This window comes from Panthera uncia, chromosome C2, assembly GCF_023721935.1.
Source record: "Panthera uncia isolate 11264 chromosome C2, Puncia_PCG_1.0, whole genome shotgun sequence".
In the NCBI taxonomy this organism is placed as follows: Eukaryota; Metazoa; Chordata; class Mammalia; order Carnivora; family Felidae; genus Panthera; species Panthera uncia.
This window is the reverse complement of record NC_064810.1, coordinates 38,879,951-38,904,756: the sequence shown is the minus strand read 5'-3', so window position 1 is coordinate 38,904,756 and position 24,806 is coordinate 38,879,951. Positions and strand designations below refer to the sequence as shown.

The 24,806-nt window shown below is 35.5% G+C and overlaps 1 long non-coding RNA gene across 1 annotated transcript; it reads right to left on the bottom strand.

Annotated features, from left to right (window-relative positions):
- Window positions 1-9,506: 9,506 nt before the first annotated feature.
- On the bottom strand, window positions 9,507-24,237 carry LOC125920838 (uncharacterized). Its single transcript, XR_007457221.1, has 3 exons — window positions 24,156-24,237; window positions 10,757-10,911; window positions 9,507-9,620 (listed from the first exon to the last, which is right to left on the bottom strand). It is a non-coding gene; the product is annotated as an uncharacterized LOC125920838 (long non-coding RNA).
- Between the last annotated feature and the right edge of the window lie 569 nt (window positions 24,238-24,806).

The window sequence follows — 24,806 nt, the reverse complement described above, 5'->3', positions numbered from 1 at the left end:
AATTTATTTCTACAACTCATCTGATTCTTCCATTCTTCTTAAACCTAACTAGTTGAATGGGATTATCTGCAGGGGCAATGCATATATTATGGTTTGCACAGTGCATGCCTGGGGATAGGAAGAGGAAACCAAGCAACAGATATCCTTGTGTCATAACTTACTGACTTTGTTTTTCTGTTTCCAGGAAGACTGATGGCCATGTCTCTTTCATTCCTGAAAGTGGGGCTCCCACATTTCAACAAACCGGATATCCATCTGTCAAACTGAGTTGAAGCAGATTTCCATGATGTGGAAAAAAATGCTCAAGAGAATTGTAGATGAAGCCATCAAAATTACGTTCCACCTGTGGCCATAGCCAAGCAAAACCTGCCAATTTTATCCCACGGCAGATCTAGTGACAGCTCTCATCACTTGGCTTCGCCTGCTTAGTTCTGCCTTACTAAATTTCACTCCAAGCTAAGTTTCCTTCAAGACCTTATAGGCTCAAACTTCAGGTGAATCCAAATGATGGGAAATTCACTGAAAATAATCTGAGCCTATTTCACATGCATAATTCACATTTGTAATGGTTTCATTCAAGTGGCTTATTGAATTCTTCTTTTAAATATTTTAGGGTTTTTGTGTGTGCATGCCTTGACAAAATGGATTTATCTTACACTACATAAATACTCTGGATAACTACCAAAAATTGTCTCAAATTGACAAAAATGATTTCTAAAAGATATATTGTTAAGTATTGAGAGAATATAAAATTTTCAACTTGTGAATTTTGCTCTTTAATTTTATCTTTCTGGAGTAAATTTAGAGGTTTCATATTTTTTCTTTCTATCTCTCATACTATATTAATAACAACAGAAAGGTAAGAAAGTTCACTATAGTTGTTTTATAACGTATTGAAAATTATAATGATTCCAAAACTCTAAGGTTGGAAAATTAATTCAAATTCAGAACTCTTTTTATTAATGAAAGTATGTTATTTTATGTATATGTATTATATACAGAGATAAACATATACTCATATATATACATATATAATGTATATATATTTATATGTGTGTGTGTGTGTGTGTGTGTGTGTGTGTGTGTGTGTGAGGTCAGTTTGGTTTGGCATGTGAAAAGGAGATAGACATCTTATCAGTATTTAATTCCATTTCTGTCTTTAACACTAAGCTTGCTATTGACATACCCTAACTGTCAATGCCTTATGTTCTTATTTTGTAAACCAGAACTAAAGAAATGGAGTGCTCTTGTAGGGGACTTAGTAATTTTACATAGGCATAAAAGTTGATAAATATAGATGGGATATTTTACTCACTATATTATTATGTATGAAGTGCCTATTGATTATTCTACTGGTATGAGGCTGAATCTTAAAACTCCCAAGTTGAAGAAAATCCAAATGTCATCATTTGTTATCTTTAGGTAAGCTTCAGCTCACTAATATTGACAGATGCAATCTTAAACTCTGCTGGAACAAGAAAGAAAATAAATAAACACATTCACAGATAGAGATCTTACTGAACTTAAATGAATTTCAGGCAAGAGGCCAACTTGGGAATTGGACTGGAATTGACAATATGTCCCTGATAATGTTAATAACTAACATTTATTGAGCTCTTACTATGTGCCAGACACTGTTCTAAATGCCGCATCATGTTAATTCATTTAATCCAAATAAAAATGCCCATCCCTGTTTTATAAATGAAGAAAGTATGGACTTGAGAGATTATGTAACCTAAGTTTGCCTTCCTAGAAAATAGCAGAGCTTGGGTTTAGAGCTAGGGAGTCTGGGGCACCTGGGTGGCTCAGTCAGTTAAATGTCTGACTCTTGATTTGTCATGATCTCACAGTTTGCGAGTTTGCCCCCCACATTCTACATCCCTTTTGCTGCCAGCGCAGAGCCTGCTTGGGATTCTCTCTCCCTCTCTCTCTGCTTCCCCTGTTCTCTATATCTCTCAAAAATAAATAAAAAATAAAAACATTTTAGAACTAGAGAGTCTGAGTTCTAAGTACTATTCCTACTTCCAGGCTAGGTCATCATCTACGGCTAGATTTTAAATCTATATTTTTCTCTGTACTTCTAAGATGTTATACTTTTAGTCAAGCAGTTTGGCATCTAACTCTGAACTGAGTATGAAGATTTTGTGTAATATCCCTGAGGGCATATATTTTTGTTGCTTTTATTTTAACTCTTAAATTTTCAAGGATTGGTGCATAATCAATGCATACTACAATATTTGTCTTATAAAAAGCTACTCACTGTGGTCATGTTTTCTATGCATGAGCTACAGTGTCTGGGTTCTAATCCTGAGCTTACAGCTTATTATACACACAGCCCTGCACAAATCACTTAATCTCTTTAACTTCGGTTTTCTTATCCATAAAATGGAAGGAAATCACAAGTCTTCTCTAAGATTTGAAAGAGATAATAAAGATTTAGGATTCTAAGGATTAAATAATACTTACAACCACTTAGCACAGGAAAAACAGTTTGAAAAGTTCCTAATATACGCTTACCATATGACCCGATGATCTCATTTTATGTATTTATCCAAGAGAAATGAAAATATAGCTTAACACAAAAACCTTACCCCAATAAGTGCTTTATTCGTAATCATTTAAAACTGGAAATAACCCAAAAGTGAATCGACAGGTAAATAGAGAAATCATACTATAGTAGTTCTTGTCAGTGAAAGGAACAAGCTATTGATAAATGCACTGATATGGAAGACAATCAAAACTGTTGCATTAAAGCAAAGAATTCATACAGAAAGGCTACATATGTTGCAGAAAAGTTACATATGCATGAAATTCTAGAAAAATAAAAACCAATAAGTACAAAAGTCAGGTCACTGTTTGCCAGGGTCTAGGTCTATGGTTTGGGGGAGGGAATTGATTACAAATGGGCACAAAGAAATTTTCTGGTGTGATGGAAATATTCTATACCTTAATTTTAGTGGTGGTAACATGACTATATATATTTCTCAAAACTTAGAACTTTATACCCAAACAGGTTGACTAATGCTCTATATAAATTAAAACTGAGGTTAAAAGAATATTTAGCAAAATTCTTAGTATATAATAAGTACAAATATAAATATATATTATTTAGTTTTCTTTTATATTTGACCCTTCTTTTAAAAAATAATATACAAAGACTGGGTCTAACCAGAGTAAAACTGTTTTTTTTAATGAGTAGCTTTTAAAGGGCAATGCTTTCTACGGCACTTAGTATACTTTCAACAAGCACAAATTGACTTCTGACTTGATTTCTTGGGAGTTCGGGGCCTTCCCTCAGAATTTTTAACTGTATTGAATGGTCTCATTGCCTGAATTTTATCTTCAAATGATGAAGATGAGTGTTTTCTCAGACTGCACAACACATTGATATTCTTCAGAGAATCCTTCTTAATATTTCATTGAAATACATCTCTCTGTATTCTCTACTTGCTGCCATTGAGATTTTATTAATTCTCACCCATCTTTCAGACCTCCTGTATCAGTCCAGGGACTGGAGAAACTGCTTAGAGCATATAATACAAGGGGAGTAACAGTGCAACAGAACCATCATCACTGCTAGTTTTGAAGGGAGAGGGAGAAAAGTTAGTTCCTGGAACTCAGGGAGGATAGCCTAAGAGCAAATAGCTTGATTGGAGGGAATCTTTGGAAGAATTTCATAGTCACGCCAAATGACCCTGCAAGAAGGGAACTAGGGAACAAATACCTGACCTCACACTCCTTCTTCCTTCTGGTGACTTTTACTGCCAGAGGAAAGAGAACCTGTTGGTGCGATGTATACAGGTAAGCATCCAGGACACAGGGTGAATATAAGTGGAGAATGAAACCAGAAGGGCAATGAGAAGGTAGTTAGTGCATCACTCTTCAAATATTCAGAACCAGAAAATTCCTCTTTTTCCAAGGATTCTCTGTTTTGCAGATTTATTCCTCCCACTCCTATACTGTATGTTTCTGAGATTTCTCATTCTCCTTACTGTCTCTCATCAGATCCCTTTGGCAGTCTAAAAATGCAACTTTCTTGCCTAGCTGGCCTAGTCCAGGGCCTTTTCACTTTGGTCAAATGGCCTTAACCAAAGTCCAGGTGGATCTAGAATGTTGTATGAGGCTGGCCATGGATTAAACAAGGAGGTTGGCCCTTGGAAAAAGGAACAGGACTTAGAATGAGGTGAATAGGACAAGAGAAGTGGAAATCTATGATGCTGAGAGAAACTAGAGCTTCCAGAGAGGTGGGGAACTGTTTGTCATAGTGGAAAATTTGGGGACTTGAAGTAAACTATGTGGGCTTTGTTCTGCCTTGACAAAGATTTACTATATGGCTTTGTACAAGTTATTTTAACCCAGTGGTCCTTGGCTCTCTTATCTACAAAAGGAGAACTACCCAATGCTCTATAGGGGGACAGTACAGTGTAGAGATTCAGTGTGTGTACAAAAGACAGTCTGCCTGGATTTAAATCTTGATTCTACAACTTACTAGTCCTGTGACCTTGTGCAAATTACTTAACCTCTCTAAATGTAAGTTGTTATCATAACATATCTATTTTCCATATGGAAAGTACTTTAATAAAGGTGAGTTGTTAATGTTGCAGGCTTAGAGTCCAGTTACAATCATTCTAATCCTTCAAATAATCACCAGCAACATAACTTAGACCAAAAATGCTCAACTACAAGTATTTGGTAAATTACCCTTAAAATTTGGCTATGAACTGTGTTCTATACAGTATTTCTTACAAATAGGATAAAAATCTTCAAATATTCATGCGCTTAGCAATGGGAATTTCTGATAAAATGATGACCTTTCATCTAAGAAAAATTATTTCCAACTGTCAAGGTTTGAGTGTGCTGTGGCTATTCTGTGAGATCTCTATTAGCAGTGAAGTATTTCCCTTTTATAATGGCATAATATATTTGCAAATGACTTGCCATGTTTCTCACATATATTATAATAAAAAAGGAATTTATTACAGTACCTGTTTTTCTGAGATGCTAAACAGTTGAAAAACATGAACGAAGTTAAGAATATATGTTTATAATCTTTATTTTAGGACTTTGTTCCCCCTTAGAAATATGGTCCATAAAAATATCTAAATTATGTTTTAAAAATTTGTATGGTTCATTATATAACTTCTGAATTTCATTTTAGTACTACTTATGTAATTGGCTGTTAACTTTGCTAATTATTAAATTATTAAAGTCTTTAAGTTATTAATTATATACATTCATTTTAAATGACTTAGAAAATTGTTGAACTATTTCCTCTGCTTCTAAATTAAATTATAGGTTAAACTATATTTTATGGAGTTGGCTACATTTGTTTTTTTAATTAATTAATTAATTAATGATGGAAACAATTCCAATGCACTTATCAGGAAGTATGAGTAAAATATTTATTAAAAAAAATTTTTTAATGCCTATTTATTCTTGAGCGAGAGAGAGCATGAGTGGGAGAGGGGCAGAGAGAGAGGGAGACACAGATTCTGAAGCAGTCTCCAAGCCCCAAGCTGTCAGCACAGAGCCCTACGTGGGGCTCAAACTCATCAACTGTGAGATCATGACCTGAGCTGAAGTCAGATGCTTAACTGACTGAGCTACCCAGGTGCCCCATGAGTAAAATATTTCTAAGTTTCTTCTTTAACAAAGAAAAATGACTCCTTCTTGAATATCTTCTTACATTTCTCTCAAAATATTTATGGACCAACAAGATCTTCTTTACACATGGGATTGTAAGAGATGCAAAAATTAATCCAGTTAGTATTATACTTTATGGAATTATTATTTATTGGTCCACTTGAATTCCTGGAAGTATTTGTTGCTGTTGGTGGTGGTCTTTTTTGTTTGACAATTTTAAATTTAGCAATGGGAAGAATCAACAAAACAAAGTAAATTCCATAATTGTCATCTACTAATTTATAGAACAAAAGTTTTTTCGCAAAATCTGATTTCAAAAGAAATATTATGTATTTGTTCTGAATAACAGTCTGAGTATATCTGACTATAAATATTTTTGAATTAACAAGTTTACTTTATTTGTTCTTCTCTTAACACACTAGCCACTGGAGTTTATTATTTTGAAGTTATGATATTAATTTAAAAGACTTTTAATGTAGTATTTATAAATACCAATATTTGTTTTATTTATATTGGAAATTAAGTTCACTTTGCATGTGTTTTCTAAAATATACACTCAAAAATGTATTTATAAGTTTCTTTAAATGACAACAGATGATCCACACCTGTTTTGCATTCTCTAAAACAAATTCCAAAAACAAAACAATAAAACTGTCTTTAGAAAACATCTATCTTGTTTTCTGGGTGCAGAAAAAAAAAAGATTCAATTTCACATCAAGGATTAGTAGGTGAGATCATACATAAGTTAGAATATCACTTTATTTTTAAAGTAAACTGTTTATTGTAGTGTTTCATGGAATTGTTTCAATTTCATTTATCAGAGTTTAACAACTGTTAATTATGAGAAAGAAAAATTTTTAAGCCAATTTATTAATGAACTGAGAATAAAAATATCCATTTGTTCATTCCTTTATTCATTCAATAGGCTTTTTTTTTTTTTTTTTTTTTTTTGAGCACCCATTAAATGGCAAACGTTGTGTTAGGCACTGAGGTAAGGAGATGAATGACCTCATACTTGAAGTGTCCATAGTCTAGCGAAGGAGACAGACAAAAATACAGATAGAGCTGTGAACAGGATCATAGGGTTCTCTAAGAATGGGCATTTATTTCGAACAAAGGAGTTAAGAACTGAGCCAGAATCTTGAAGTATAAAAAGGAAGATATAGTCCAAGAAATGAAACTTAGTATATTTTAGGAACTAGAAATGGGTTTCTTTTCTTTTCTTTCTTTTCTTTTCTTTCCTTTCCTTTCTTTTCTTTCTTTCTTTTTTTTTTTTTCCTACCAAAGTACCTTGTAATGCTCCTTAGCCCAAATACTGAATTCTAGCAACTGCTGTATGGTGTCCCATCTGATTTTCTAAACCCTGCCTTAAGGTTTAATGGCTTTTAACCCAGTCAGCCAAGATGGCCAAGTGGGATAAAAAGCCTTCATTTGGTTCCAGTATATTACCAACAATTAACCAAAAACAGAATTCCTATGAATCTTATGTATCATGTTGACTTCTCAGTATATGAGTACAAAACCCCTGATCTTTTCTTTTAGTGTAAATGTTATAGCAAATAATGCCAAAAGCAATTAATGTGAAAGTAACACCTTAATATAAATATTAAAACATATGCCTAATTAATATAAAATCAGCATGTCAATACATTAAATGTTATCTCCTTAATCTCATTAAAAATTCAGATATTTGTTCTTTTGCAGGAAAGCTTTCCTCCAAAATATAGTGATACCACATTTAAAAATCTGATGCATATTGTATATTGATTGTTAAAAGTAAAATTATCTTTAATAAAATATTTGTATTAGTAATGTCACTTAAAGATTATAAGTTTCATATACGTATACAGTATTTTTGTTTAGATAGTTGATTCAGCACCCTAAGTGTTAAAGTAAAATAATAATGTCAAACAAATAGGACACACTATATTCGCGCAGAAAAGTCACCCTACTAAGAAATAATAAAAGCAGTCCCTGACATCTAGGAACCAGTCTGACACTCATAGCAAGTCCTCTGTGTTCTTAGAAGCTGATCTGGCCTGCACAGCTGGGCCATGTTGTTCTCCTTTTGGACATAAACAAATCTCACAGTACACCAACATGAGACAAGTTCACTCTGAAACCATGATAAACTGAGACAAAAACAAGACCATTTCATAATTTTGTCTAAATGCCAACAAAAACGAGGTCATTGTGCAAACCACAAAATACCAAGCGTCTCTCTCTCCTGACTAACTTGAGTGACTGATACTTCTTTGCCAATTACAGCTTTATCATCACTCTAATCTGCACTTCTTATGTATAGGCTTTTTTGACTTACCCAATCATCGATTTGCTCCTGCTTTCTGACAGCATCTAATCTAGAACAAATCCCCACTTCCTTAAGCCATCCTCAAAGTCACCCCACCAAAGCCCAAACACTAAGGCTATTTCTAAAACTCTCTTACAGAGACACCTCATGTTTCCATGTTACGTGTTCTTTAACAGTGTAATGTGTAACATACTCAGCTTCTTCAAGTATAGGTATATTCCTGGTGGTTTTTGGCTGGAGGAAATTGACACTGCTTAAAATTCTGCTCTAAATTCCATTGCAGGGTAACATGACCTTATTACTAGTAACTGAGATACTGTGTCTAAGTACAGGACTTTGTGAGCAACTTTTATATTTAAGAGTATGAACTTTGGATTCATATTCCCTAGGGTCAAGTTGTAGCTTTGCCAGTCACCAGCTATGTGATTCTTAGCAAATTCTTAATCTCTGAATCCTTTCTCTAGTGATAAGTTTACAAAGTTGGAATAATAATTTTATTTATCTTACAGACTTGTTTAGGATTGACAATTTCTGGATCATTGTGATTGCTTAGTAAATGCTAGCCATCATTATTTGAAGTGATCATTAATAAAAAAGAGAAAAATTTTTACCTAAAATTCAAATATTGCAGTAATGGGAATAATGTGAAAACTGATTTACAAACATATTTTTATTAACATATGATCATGAAGATGAAACTCAATGTAATTGATTATTGTGTATAATAATCTTAGAGACACTGAATGAAATTAGACGTTGACTATCAAATTGGGTCCTGAATCTCTAAATTCTTTAAATTTAAGTATTTTTCACATGTAGTATCCCTCTGGATTTCCATAGAAAGTTTTAATTTGAGGTCTGGTAACTTATTTTCAAAGGGCCCCCCAATGAGACATGCCTCCTACGATTTGGGCCCTTGTGTGGTTTCTTCCTCTCAAATTTAAAGCTCACATTGTGGCTTACTTTTTGAACCGAAGAATATGACAGAAGTGATACCACATGACTTCTGATTTTGGGTCATAGGAAATTTTGTCTCTTATTGTCTGAGTATCATGGGACACTGCTCTTTGGATATTCCATCTTAAAACCAATCTACCAGGCATGAGAAACCCAAATCACATGGAGAGGTGGGTTGGGTCTAAGTGCTAATGTTTACAGTTCCAGCTGAGCTCCCAGCCAACAACTTTCATCAACTGCTAGCCATGAGTGAGCCATCATGATTATCTAGTCAAGTCCAGTCTACAGATGATTCTATCGCTAGCTATTGTGCGACTATGTGAGGGACTGCAGCTGAGAAGGCTCCGCTGGGCTCAGTTGAGCTAGAGTCCTTAGCTTAATAATAAAACGTAATTTCAAGCCAACAAATTTTGGGGTGTTTTGTTACATAGCAATAAATAACTGGAAACGAGGTATGGTTTTAACACTTTGTGCCCATTTGAATTTTTGAATAGAGTAACATAAAGGAAATTTTTTGCTAGCTAACGTACTTTTGATATGATCACTAATTTAATAACAATAACAAAAAAGTCAAACACCTTTGAACATACTTCATAAGTATTTCCTCCATGGTCAGTGTTCAAAGAGTTTCATTCTTATTTCTCTTCTACTCTGATATTTTAGGTTCTGGTATTTATCTTTTCCATATGGCAGAAAAGGAGCATATTAGCTGTTGGAGAATAGGGGGAAAAATCCATGAGTTATGCAACACAAGAAGCTGCTTATCGTTCTTGATAGCTCTACAAGAAACAGATGTCACCACAGTGACTTTCTGCCAGAGCAAGTGAGAAGTGAAAGGAATTCTGGGAAATTACAAGCTCGCTGTGTTCACATAAGTGTGCTAATGAGTCAAGTGATAAGCCACATGTTCATTGCTAATAAATGGAACAAATTCTTACTCTTGTGGAATGATAGCTTTGATTGAGATTGAAATACTTCACGTCTGACAGCCTCAGTCAACTTCACGTGTGTCTTTAAGATATTATGGGGAAAAAAGTACTTTGCAGGGCTTTTTTTTTTTTTTTCCCAATGTTTATTTATTTTTGAGAGAGAGACAGAGTGCGAGACGGGGAGGGGCAGAGAGAGGGAAACACAGATTCCGAAGCAGGCTCCAGGCTCTGAGCTGTCAGCACAGAACCCGACGCGGGGCTCGAACTCACAAACTGCGAGATCATGACCTGAGCTGAAGTCGGCCATTCAACCGGCTGACCACCCAGGCACCCAACTTTGCAGATGTTTTTAAACACAACTGGACTTTCTCTGAAAACTACCTCTTAAGTTGTTGGTCTGATTCACTACCAAATTATATGAAATTCATATTGGCATTAGAGTTTACTTAATGTTACATAGATGGAAATCTGAATAAGAGCAATACAATACTAAAGAATCTGTAAAACCTTAGAATTTAGACAAACATGAATCAGTAAAACAAGAAAGAGATATTTAATAGAAGCATATTAGAGGGATTATAAAATATTTTCAGTTATCACCACAAAAGAAATGAACTCTAGGATGCCTCTCTCTCTCTCTCTCTCTCTCTCTCTCAAAGAGACTTAATTTTTCACTTAAAGTTGTGATTTTTTAAATGTAGACCTTTCCCCTCATTTTATTTTCTACATCTTTGCATTTTATCAAAATTGATGATCACTCCCTCAGTCACTAAGCTTTTTCAAATAAGTAGCTTTTTCAGTATGATTCCATTGTTGCTACTATTTCTCCAAAATATTCCTCTCTCTTAGTATATCATATTGCTTTAATCTAGTTTGGTTCTGCCAGACCATATATTTATTATATTTTTTGGCTTACCTCTTGGATTTTCTACATCTGTGAAACACTTTCCTGTTTACAAGCCCGGAGTATAATTAAAGGAACCATGGGTACTTGCAAGGAATGCAGAGATTCTGGCTTCAGTTTCCAGTCATAGGTTCACTTCACAGTCACACTTGTTATTTGCCATGTTCCTGGAATGTTATATGAGAGTGATATGTTCTTTTAAAATGATCTTGGATTGAGAAATCTTATCGACTTGAAAATCAAGGTAAGGAAAACAATGATAAACTTAACTGCATTTCCTAAGAGCCACACTCGTGTGTTTTCAAATGAATGGCAGTTACTTGTTCTAAGAGCTGACAGCAACGACCCCTCTTTCTTAATTCTTTATTCCTTTAGTATCGCACAGTTGAGCTTGCTCACCTAGTCCCCAATTCCAGGCTATGGGCCACAAAGACAGACAGGACACTGCGTTTTCTAGTCTGTCCTGAATTGCTCTTTCCTGTGGTGAGGAAAATCCCAACCCACACACCACTGGCAATTTGGCCAAGCTTACTGAGGCCTGATCTTTCTGAGTGTTTCAGGTCACACGTGGCCTTAATAATGAAACAATTCCTGGCTTGATACCTGACTTTAAAGATGATACATTCAGTCTTGCTAGGGTTCATCCCATTTTCAACCCTTCTCCCCTTAACTTATGTCCAATGCCCACCGTATCTTTCAAGGCACGTGTTTATACTGCTTTGCATTTAGAAACTGTTAAGTTTTATAAGTTGCAATCCATACAACACCCCATTGCCTGAGTTATATTTATAAAGCACAGACCTTATTTTTCTCTGACTATAGCACTTCCCAACTCAAAGTCTTCTGAGTAGTTATACCTCTAACCCTCTCACCTGGGCTGTTACCCCCGATATATTATAGCTATGGTAGATCTCTTTATTGTCCCAACGGGGACACATGTAAGAGAAAAGCAGGCACTATTGATTACAGTAGAGCAATGGATGTGAACCTAGAATTACAGGCATGCTGACTAAAGGCCACTCTGCTTCCCATCCTCTAGCACACTGAATTCCTCACTGTTCCACAACCAGGCATTTCCATTACCCTAGTAGTTGTTCTTTCCCTCAGAACAGCAATTATGATTCCTAATATTTATGTAACAACTCATTTCATCCTCACAACGACGCCATGAAAAAAGTGCTCTTATTATTCCAAAGGTACATATGGGAAAACCGAGGCACAAAGAAGTTAGGGGACTCAGCTAGTTAGTGACAGAGCCAGAATTCAAACAGGCACAAGACTGGCTCCAGAGCCCTTGCCTGCAAACACTACTCCATAGTGCTTTTCATTCATTTACTCCCTGAATTCCCATTAGGAAAAAGAGCATAAGAGGTGGGAGAAGAAGCCTTAAAGTCAGACTCCCTGGGTTCTAGCTTGAGCTCCCCCACCTGCTTGGCCGTGGAGAGTGAATTAATTTTTCTGTGACTCAGTTTATTCACTTGTAAAAAATAGATCATTGTAACAACAACTTCAAGGGTCACTGTGATGAGTAAACAAGTAGATTCATGTAGAGATTCTAGTTCATGATGAATAGCTTTCATTAAATGCTACCTCTTCCTCAAAAAACTTTCTTTTCCTCATTGCAATAGCACTTTGCTTTACGGCTGTGAATTCTGGAGAGTCACTCACCTGAGGAACATTAAAGAATTCTGATGCAGCCCAGATTGAACAACAGCATTTCTGAGGGTGTGGCTGGCCATCAGCAGGTTTTTAAAACTCTCCAGGTGATTTAAATGTGTAGCCAGTGTTGAGAAAACTACATTAAAGCCTTTCTGAAATGAAAACCTCTTTATGTATGTGTTTGTCTCTTTCCACATAGTTCTAGCAACTTGATTGCAGATGCTACACTGAATTTTTCATTTTTGTATTTCCACTGGTAGCTAGCTTGGTGCCTGATATGTAGTTGGTATGAGCAATTATTAATTCCTTTGAATTAAGTAGACATTCCTCAAATATGTACATTGTTACAGGATAAAATAGAAAAAAAATTGTCAACATTAGTAAACTCAAAGAGCATCTTACTCAGAGATTGGCAGGATCTAGGTAATAAGGATTGGATGAGAAAGTAGAAGCAATACCTAGTTGCTGATTTTAAACTAATGGTCTGAGAACTTGGCTGTACTTTACAATAACCTGGGAAGATTTTTACAAAAAAAAAAAAAAAAAACTGAGTGTCTCCATTTCCCAGGAGATTCCAATATGCAATCAAATTTGAGAACTACTGACTGAGATGGATCATGTTACACCCAGGATCCGCCTCCCTCTGCCATAAGATCTGAGAATACACTTCCGCAGTTTTGCAGTTAGTTACCACTAATGAAAAGAATAGAGAACGTCTCCACATATATGGACATATACAAGAAACAGTATATTAAGACAGAGAAATACGTATATATGCATGTGCAGACATACGCACATAGACTTAAATATATTTTTAAAAAATTTTTAATGTTTATTTTTGAGAGAGAGAGAGAGAGAGAGAGTGCAAGTGGAGGAGGGCAAAGAAAGAGGGAGACACAGAATCCAAAGTAGGCTCCAGGCTCTGAGGTGTCAACACAAAGCCCAATGTGGGGCTTGAACTCATGAACCATGAGATCATGACCTGAGAAGACACTGGACACTTAACCAGCTGAGCCACCCAGGTGCCCCCCATACACTTTAAATATCTTGTTACCCTTCAAAATTATGTAGTGAGAGAATATAGCATCGGTCTATAACAGTATGTTCTCAGATATTATTTGGAAGATAATTCTTTTTTGGTGAAGAAGTCAAGGAGATACTTTTGCCAACATTGTTACTAAGTAGGCAAAGTCATTTTTAAGAAAAATGTTGAGTCTAAGTGACTCTACAGTGGTCTGGATTGAATTCAGACGATTATAATTTGTCACCATGCTTTAGAATGACCAAATCCAGTGTTGCTCAGTAGTGGGCACTATCATTACCATGTTTCTTTCTGTCACAATTAATTATCAGGTGGAAGGATTATAAATTATTATATTGTCCTTGTTCAATGCTCATGAGTAGTTTAGCAAATAGTAAGGACAAAAGATTAAAGATACAAGTGTGTAATGAAAATTTGAATACTTGTCCTATAATGTACAAATGGTTAGCATATTACATATTATTTCAAACTGAAATAAAACCAGTGCTCATACTATATTACTTATCTTTCTTTAAATTTTCTTCTAATATTTACTTTTGAGAGAGAGAGAGAGAGTGAGTTAGTGGGGAGGGGGGTGCAGAGAGAGAGGGAGGTACAGAATCTGAGGCAGGCTCCAGGCTCTGAGCTGTCAGCACAGAGCCCGATGTGGGGCTCGAACCCATAAACGACAAGATCATGATCTGAGCTGAATTTGGATGCCTAACTGAATGAGCCACCCAGGCACCCCTATCTTTTTTAAATTTTTATAAACTTTCATAACTTGTCATACTATTTATCCAAATATCTTTCCACATAAATGATTCTTAAAGGTATTTCTTTCTCCTTTCTCCATAAGAGGAAGGAAAACAAGGGGGTTAAACATAATGGTTTAATAATACACCATAATAATTTTTTATTATAATTTTTCATTTATTTTCAAAAATATACAAATAATACATTTCAAATAATACATGTTGGCCTTAAAATAACATCTTTCGGTAGAGACCAACTGTGCTCTGTATAAGATGATGTTATTGATCCATCTATAGGATAATATAACAACTATAATGTGTTGAGTGCTTATTATCCACCAGATACGTTTTACTGCTTTACCTGAATCAATGCCTTGAGTTCTTAAAACAGTCTTGTGAAAAAGATACCACATTAATATCCATTTTACAGGTGAGGAAATTGAGACATAGAGCATTTAAATCACTCACCCAAAGCTCAACTAAAAATTAAGGGATCCAAAATTTGAATCTAGGGAAATAGGACCCAGAGATATGAGCCAATGGCGTTGAATCTAAGCTGTATCTGCAAACCCCAACCCCCCCCTACCCCCAGTACTTGACTACAGAGGAATGGTTTGACCTACTTGATTCTCATCATTTCAGTAGACCCTCTTTCTGAACATAAGACCTGGTTACATTTAACAGTCTGTGGCCATGAGGCCATTATCTACAGACACAGAGGGAGGGAAATGTCTAGTGCTCTTGTGATAACATCTGGCATCTGGAGTCATGAAGAGATAAATCTTTATCTCCTTCACTTTTCTCCTTTGCTCCCCTTTCTGAAGCTTATTCCAACTTGTCTTGTCCTATTTTGATTTTTTTAAAAAAATACTGTCATAAAAAATATAATAGAGGGTTTTGGGTTAAGGTTAGGCTCCAAAATGACTTAAGTGATGGGGATAGAGTACAAAAGAAATATTTGAAGTCAGATAATGCTGATCTGTAGTGGAATATTCTTGTCACATTCTCATCACATCATCCATCCATTAAGAACAAAAAAAAAAATGAGTGAAACATGATTCATAATCAACCTCCCAAAGTCATCTGCAATATCTTCTAAAATTTTTATTTAAATTTCAGTAACACAGTGTAATATTAGTTTCAGGTGTACAGTTTAGTGATTCAACACTTACATACAACACCTGGTGCTCATCACCAATGTCAACTGCAGTATTTTCAACAAGTCTTTTCAACAAAAAATCACTATTTCTGTTTTTTTTTCTTTTCTGTATCCCCAAATACTTTATTTATAATATTTTAGTCCTTATTTAATCTTCCTAGGTGTCCTACTAAGTTATTAAATTATAAACTCCTTGAAAAGAGAAAACATACCTTAATTATTGCTGGGTTTCTTGTAATTCTCAACACGATGATTTATACATACAATGTGTCCAGTAAATGTTTTACTGAATTAAAGTGTAAAGCAGTTTTAGGGGCACCAGTTTTAGGGGTGGCTCAGGTGCTTAAGCATACAAATCTTGGTTTTGGCTCAGGTCATGATCTTATGGTTTGTGGGACTGAGCCCTGTGACGGGGTTCCGTGCTGAGACTGCAGAGCCTGCTTGGGATTCTCTCTCTCCTTCTCTCTCTCTACCCCTCCCCTGTGCATTCTCTCTCTCTCTCTCTCAAAATAAATAAGCATTAAACAAAACAAAGTGTAAAGCTTTTTAAAAGACTGCCACGTTCTGATCTTTTATTGAAACAATTGTAATCAAAAATGTGGACCTTGGGTGGAAAGTATCTTCATACCTCTGAACTAGTTAGAAACACACGTTCTCAAGTCCTACTCATGGCCTGTTCAATCAGAATCTCTGGGACAGGGCCCAGGAATCTATGTTTAACTAGCTCTTTAGGTGATCTTTATGCCCTCTAAAGCTAGAGAAAGATGGTTTAACAATATATTTCACATTGATTACTTATTATAAAAGGCAATGCATATCAAATCTACAGATGGCCCCAAAGCTAGGAATGATAACCAACAGACACAATATTACTTGAGAAGGAAAAAAATATAATTCTGCAAACTACAACAATTGATGTACTTAACACAATAATTTTGTTTGTTTGTTTGTTTTCATATTTATTTTTGAGAGATGGAGACAGCATGAACAGGGGCGGGGCGGAGAGAGAGGGAGACACAGGATCTGAGGCAGGCTCCAGGCTCTGAGCTGTCAGCACAGCACCTGACACGGGGCTCGAACTCACGAACTGCGAGATCATGACCTGAGCCGAACTTGGATGCTTAACCGACTGAGCCACCAAGGCACCCCCAGAATCATATTTAACATGGATAAATATAAGGCCATTCTACCTTAACCATGCATTCATTCAACAGCACCTGTATATCAAATGTTATGCAGGATAATGGAATGGATACAAATATATTTCCTGCCTTACAGGAGGAAATTTTAGGCCAAAGAGACAGCTATCTACACAAATAATTGGAAACACAGTAAAATAAGTGTGCCAGTTACTAAGCTATTGTCTCTCAGTTTTAACGCCCACCCTTGTAATGCTTGGGCTAGGACTCTGCAGACCACATTTCTGGTTTGGCAGCTGGCTCCCTGTTAAACGCTTTGAGTGGAATGCTGAAGGAAGGTTGGAAGGCTAGAAAAAGAACGAACAGGCTGTTTCCTCCTTGCTCCCATTGGCTTTCTGTTGCTGTCAGTGTCTTCCCATCTTCGTTACTTCACCCTACCGTGGCAGCGCGTTCCAGTAGCCGCAGCTGAATCCACTTTGCAGTTTTTCCAATACTTCTAGAAACAGCCTCTTTTACATCTCTCCAGAAACATCAAAATCCAGTGGGCTAGTGCCCTCTCCTCTGAGGTCTGAATTCCAGCCCCTCAAGGTCTCTCTCTTGAGCTGAGAGCTGGCACTGAATCAGAGGCCCTCATCAAAGCTTCTATGTTGAATTGACTGGCCTCTCTTCTGTTTCTCTAGCCAGCAGATGGTAGTTCCTTCAAGTAATTGCTACTTCCATGATGACTTTGTGTTCCATATTTGCCTTTATTCCTATATCAGCCTCAGGCCTAGTAACAATTTATTATATTAAGTTACCCCTGTTAGAATAACTGGTGAATATTTTCTCTCCCCACTGGACATTCACCAATCCAATAAGTGATAGGATATTGACTATAAAATGGTTAAACAGCAACCCCTTAAACTGTTTAAATAAGGGAGTCTGTGTAACTGAATTGGCCTAAGACTCACAACAATTGAGTTTTGGGCCAGTTGAGAAGACACTTTCAGTTTTGACCTCAGTTTGGAAATTGCTTTTGTTTTCCAAATGTAGAAAACACCCATATGATAGTCAATGTATCACAGGTGAAACAAAGAGGCAGCTATTTGATGTTCTAATACATAAAGGGGAAATAAGAGAAGAAACAGGTTTATCTTGTGTTTTTTCACAGAGCTAACGCTGAATGAATGAGACTGGCTGGTTAGCTAAATTGGTTAGGGTGTGCTACTAATAAACTTGAACTAACAAGTTGAAGTGAGAAGAAAGACCCTTCTAAAAGTCAACCCTATCTAAAGATAAAATGGGCTTCTGAGGAAGGAGGAAATTTCTCATCATAAATGTTCCAGTACAGTTTGAGAAACTATTATTTGACACTATTGTATGGCGACATTCTTCAACAGGAAAGGTCATTGAATTGATGGCTTATACTAGTGTCCTATGACAGTGTAATTAGTGTATTAGTTTCATTATGCCCTTTGCCAGTAAAAAAAAAAAAAAAGTTTCTTAAAATGCATTGAAGATGCAAAAATAAGTTAGGTAAGAGAGCAGATTGGACTAAATGCTTACTTCACCATAAAATTCATATGTTGAAACCTAATGTACAATGTAATGGTATTAGGAGATGGGAACTTTGGGAGGTGATTAGGTCATGAGGGTGGCATCCTCATGAGTGAGATTACTGCCTTATAAAAGAGAGCCCAGAGAACTCACAGCTGTCCTGGAACCAGAAAGTGGGCTCTCATCAGATGCTGAATTTGCTTGCTGGCACCCTAAGCTTGGACTTCTCAGGTTCCAGAACTGTGAGATATAAATATCTGTTCCTTACAAATCATTTAACCTATGGTAATTTTTTATAAAGTAGTCTGAATAGACTAAGACAGGGAGTAAGGTAAGAGAAGGGTTTTGGAACATGTAATTGACTGAAGCCTGCGTTGGTGGTAAGGTACTAGAACAGGGTAATGTATTAGGAAACTAATTGTAAAGACTCAGGCAAATAGGCTGGAAAAAAATCATTCCTATCCCTGGCCCCTTTAATACTAGTACTAAGCAAGGTCAAAAACCCCTGCAGCTGAGATTTTGTCCTTGTCTCAGGTTTCATAGACCCTGTTGAAATACTGTTCCAGAACAGCATGTACACATGAAAAGTGCTTATCTGCGAGACGGTTACATTTTCAATCTCATTTTTTTAAAGTTTGTTAAGATATTAGCAATAAATTTAAACTTTGTGTTTTATTGGAACATGATACAAAAGGCTATTGACATTTCTAACAAGAATATTATAAAATTTTCTATAATATCATCATCAGCCATGACAACAGCACAGATTACTGGAATTCATCTCTTTAAAAATTTACCCAAACCTAATAAATAGACAGCAACAAGGGTTCTTAATGTTTATGAGATATTAGAAACACATGGATCCAATCTCTGTAAATGATGTAAAAATTACAATTTTATATAAGATTGGCAAGTGGGATGAATTAGAAAAACCTGTTGAAGGTTTTGACACAGTAATTTTATAGCTTTCATGTGTAAATATAATAGAAAGGGTGGATTCATATTTATGGGAATTGTATTATTATTTTGCTTTATCTGGCCAATCCTAAAAAGTGCATATCTAAATGGGAGGGAGGAAATCATATTAACTCTTTGTCTAAGCTATGCAAAATGTTCCATTATTTAGAATACATAGATGTTTAATGTCACTTAGATCCTAATGTTTAATGAACTAAGCTTTCGTTTCATATCTCATATTCATAAATATATGATCATTGACACAAACATTTAGTTTTTTCAAAATTAGTGTGTATAGGTGGGATCGGATTACTTCTATGTGTAAGAAATAACAAAATTCCTATTGAGGCAGGACATAGATATGACAAGGACTCTGCTTTTTAAAATTACATTTAGCATTATTTTTATTGTAAAAATCTTGTCATCCTGCGATGCCTTTGCCTGTAGGTGGAAATCTGGCATGAACAATTACTTACTTAGATGCACATTTGACTATATTGGTCATTTTACCATATATAATTCCCAATAAAATGATAGAATACAAATACTTTTCCAGACTTGTATAGAGAGCTAAATCATGGTAATAAGTGAGGAGCTTTTTAAATCTCCTATGTCAATGGTTAAAGTAGGCATCACCTGATAAGGTCTGTATACTTCAGTGAATCTTAAAATGTCTATTCTCTTAAGACAATACAAGTACAATAAAAATGGATTGTTTTTCACTTTTTGATGGGTTCTGATTACAAAAGTATCAAACATGTTTACTTCTCAATGGGAGATCCGGTTTCCATGGGGACCAAAACAACCTCATCTGCTGTTTTGCAGACCATGCTCCACGTACCACCTCCACGTTGGCAGGACTGGAGAGTGGCTGAACACAGCTACCCTGGCAAGTGTGCACAGCCATCTATACAGGTTCTCCTCATGTTCCACCCCCTTCCGACAACAGAACCCAGGAGGGGGCTTCAAGGATGTGCAGCTTTACTCCCACTTTCAAGTTGCATCACTTGTGATGCTCTTTGAAACTGGAACATTCTACATGATGATGATAAACATCCGCCATGTGTCACAATGTTTCTTCAAGTTAAGTGTCAAATTATCTGGCAATACAAATAGGTGCCTATTATTATTATTTTTTTTACTGTTGTAATGCCTTAATTACAGATTCAGCACAGATCAATGGTATTTATTACACGGATTGATCAAATATCTATCATGTACTGGCAATTTTCCCTATTTTGTATATGCCTACTACTGATTCATGTGTTCATAATACCCTTAATAGCAGTTTGCTATATGTCAAGCATTGTACTAAGCATGAGGGGTATAAGCATGAGGGGTAAGACAGAGTTCTTAGTCTCAGAATGTTACTCTCTTATAGCTCAGAATCTAGAGGAGATAAATTACCAGAAGAGGTGTTTGCGAATCACTGTGATAAGTTTAATGGTTTGATACTTGCCATAGAAGGGACCCCAGTCTCATCCTGCAGCATTAAGGAAGCCAAAAGAAGGCTTCCTAAAGAGCTTGCTCAACGAATCAGTATAAATTAACATAGTGAAGAGGCAGCAGCTTGAAGCATCAAATGAAAGTAAGAAACTGCAGTTGCTGGTTTAGGAGCCAGAATCAATTCTGTGCCTGATGGAAACCTAGGATGGTAATGAATGGCAAAAGCAGTGATATGGAGTCTCGTCATCAGTCCTCCTTATGATATGTTAGAAACTGAAGTTTTATCCAAAGCCATTTAAGAAATATAAAGAGAATACATAAAGAGGACAATTTGTCAGTTTTGTGTTTTTGAGTATTCTTTTTTTTTTTTTAATTTTTTTTAACGTTTATTTATTTTTGAGACAGAGAAAGACAGAGCATGAATGGGGGAGGATCAGAGAGAGAGGGAGACACAGAATCCAAAACAGGCTCCAGACTCTGAGCGGTCAGCACAGAGCCTGACGCGGGGCTCGAACTCACGGGCCGCGAGATCATGACCTGAGCCAAAGTCGGCCGCTTACCCGACTGAGCCACCCAGGCGCCCCAGAGTAATTATTCTTAAGACTTCATGGAATATGTATTTGAAGAAATGAGACGGTTGAATAAATGAATAGTCTTTTTTTTTTTTTTTCTGGGTCAAAACATAGCCTTGATGAATGTTGGAATCAAAACCTTTAACATCTAAAATTCAGTATTTCACTGACTGCAATTCATGTGCTGTCATTGAGATAGATGTTACATTTTTATTTATTTGTATTTAGCTTAGAAGAGAGAATAGGTGGAGAATGACATACTACCAAGCCTGCTGATATGTAAAAGTCTCTGGTGTTTCTTGGGTCAGTGGCGGAAACTGACCCAATGGACAAATGATACAGGGAGTCCAGAACCTTCTCCAAATTTAAGCTTTCCAGTAGATGACCAAAAATATGGTGAGTTACCGACTATTAGAAATAGAAAGTTAGAAAAAAAAAGTAGGAGGGTAGAAACCTGAAGCTTTGAAGGAACTCAGAGATCATTAGTTCATTTCTCTTATTTTACAGAATGCAACTAAAAGTCAAAAAGGTGAAGTGATTTAATCTAAATCAAGCAGGGATCGGCATTGCTTTTTGTTCAGAGTGCTCTCCGCATAGTCACACAAAGTATGGGTAAGTACAACACATATAAAACGACAATTTTGGGTACTGAGAGTGAATATGAGTTATATGCTTTATGTGGTCCTATCTCAAGAATCAATGGTTTTTGTTTTTAAGAAAGTGTTCCATTCTGACTCCTCTCAAGGTGGAGTTAGTACATTTGAAATAACCACATTTTTTCCACTACCTTATTCCTGTTACCTTTCTACACTCCACTATTTTTAGCTTATTGGAAGTTTAGAATTCTATTTAGTAAATACTGAGGGCCCATATAACCAAGCCATTCATTAAGAGAATAAAAAAAAAAAACATGGATGAAAATATTAAGTTTCTTGAAAACTAAAAAAGTATCGGATAAAATGAAAACCAGTGATCATGAGTTGTTTAAGAGAGAACCTTAAGAAGTGTTTTGGCAAATGTTAGAATTTAAATGAAAAAGTAAAGCATTTGTCTTTCATCTGAAATAGTAATAACCATTATTCAATATTCCAAGTTACAAAATGTGTGGACATTTGTGTGTGTGGGGGTGCCATTCAGTTCAGTCTTGGGCAATTGAAATGGCTAAATAACACCCATATGGTAAACAGCTTGGTACGCCCAGGATAAAGGAAAAGGTGTTGGCAGTGAATCTGTGAAGGAGGCATTATTATTTTCACTCATAGAGGTGATGTAAATATCTAGCTTCCAAGGCTTTATTTCTTTTCTCTAGTTTTTTTTCCCTTCTTTTCTTTCTTTTTGTTAATATGTTAGACCTTGGCCGGGTTTTCATAGAATGAAATATTTTTCAATACTAAATGTTCATGCCCACCCCCCTTGTTTCAAATTAGTTGGCTTGGAGGGTGATGGAAGACAACCTAAATATTTAGTTTTATGTATCAAGAATCATTTGCCATTACAGAAGAGATAAAAAAACATAAAATCTGATTTCTGTCTGACAAAACTTTCCATTCTTTGTAGGGCATCATGACATACGTGAAGCAAAGAGAATTTGATAATAGTAGTTATCATATTAACTGTTAACATATTATGAATATTTATTATCTGCCAGTGCTCCCTTTTAGTAATTTCCATACACTGTTGAATAGATTTTACTTCATTCCCATAATAAATCTATGAAATTAGCATTATGATTATGCTAATCTTACAGATGTGGAAATTGGAGAACAGAGAGTGTAAGTAATTTTAAATCCAAGCAAAATCTTGCTTCACAGCTTGTAACTGCAATGGTATGCCTTTATGTAGTAAGATAGCCATGTTTTTTATATTTTGTTCAATACTTCACAAGCTGTGGGACTAGGAAAGACATTAAAGACCATGATGTCTGTGATGGGCATGAAGAGCTCAGAATTTGGAGTCAGGATGAGTCAGCTTCAAATCTCCTTCTGCCAGTGGTGTGAAGTACATAGCTTCTGTAAGCCTCACTTCATCTATAAAATGACCACCTCACTACCCGGACAGTGTTATTTTGAGGATTAAAAGAGATTATACATGTAATGCACTTAGCTAATAGCAACCATGTGGTATGCTTTCAATAAATGCGTACTGCTATTTTTTTTTTTTTACAGCAAAGGTTTAGTGTCTAAAGAGAATATATTTTGACAGACCAATGATCTTCATTTAAACAGAAGGAAATTTCATGTATCAAATAATTTTTGAGGCTTTCCTTTTGAAGTAAAAGATGAACATTAAAAAATGTTCATTTTGGAATTCAGTTGTACATGTACCTAACTCTGGTGCAATGTAATAATTTCAATTATAAATTTCTTAGGCTAGAGACTTCAGACTGAAGTTTATCAAAAAGAAACAGTGAATTATTTGTCTATGTTATATAAAGCAATGTTTTTGAACACACACCCTCAGACTAACTTGAGGGGCCATAAATATTAAGCCTATGTGATATCTGTAACTCTTTTGTGTTTACATGGAACTTACTTGACTTTTCAATGGAACTTTTTTTTTCAATTAGATGTCAATCCTAGAAGAGATTCTTAATAATTTCCCTGTGATAGAAATACTTATGTTTTATTTTTATATACCAGGAATCAAAACTTTAAAAATCTCACAGAAAGTTGAGCTTACCTCTCCATTTTTAACATGTTTTGAAATATAACATGTTAATGTTATACACTTCAAAAGTAATACGCTTTTGAAGACAAATAATATTCATTATTGAAAACTACTTAAATCACATGACACAATAACATCTTTAAAACATTGTCTTATATTTTTAATGAATTTTTAGACATTTTAAGAAAGCACATTTAGGGTGTAACAGGTAATGATGTCTGTAATACAGGAATAACTTCTAAAAATGTAACAAAGAAATAAGCATTATATTTAATGGGAATAGTGTGTCATAGTCAATCTGAACATGAACCGTCTCTAAAAAGATAGTTCATAAATATGTTAAAAAAATAAAAAATTTGAGAGTAGGGCCAATGCATTGCCTAAACAGAAAAAAATAAAACATTCCATTTTTGCTTTATTAGAGTATAGGCTTTTTAATACATTTTACATTTACAGAAAATAAGCTATCACTATTGAAACTATATTTAGACTTAAATATTTACCTTAAAAAGTCAGGGGCTTTCAGAATCCTCTTCTTTTCAACATAGATTTGGAAACTTCAGATAAGTTCTAGTTTCAAGTCTGTGGAAATAAGGGAACCATCACCACATGCACCACATGCACCAATCTTATTTAACTAATCTTTTGGATGCATATAGGAGCAGCCTAGGATTTGGTTTAAGACAGCTGGATCCCATGTGTCTTGTTTTCAGTATTTATCACTGGGGTAGACAATTCTCACCTTGAAATGTGGGCCGAATAGTCTCTTCACTCAGTGAGCAGAGAGGCTATGTGGCAGGGCTGAAATCAATATTTACACATGGCCTATGAAATCAAATCGGTTTGAAGTTTTCCCTTCATGATATTAGCAATGGTAAAGAATGATTTATCAAGCTCCATAAACCACTTGGAACTCGTGAATTTCAAATTAAAATTTGAGTCTTATGTTGCAAACAACTATGTTTGGATTACTATAAAATTCTCAATCTGGGGTGCATGGAAGGACTTCAGGGGACCAAGGAGCCAGGGACCACAGTGAGATCACCTTCTGTTTCATGTGTATGTGCTTTTTTTTTTTTTTTTCTATGAAAAGTGTCCTTAGCTTTCATTACATTCTTAAAGAGATCCAAGAAGACAAAAAGGTAAGAGTCACT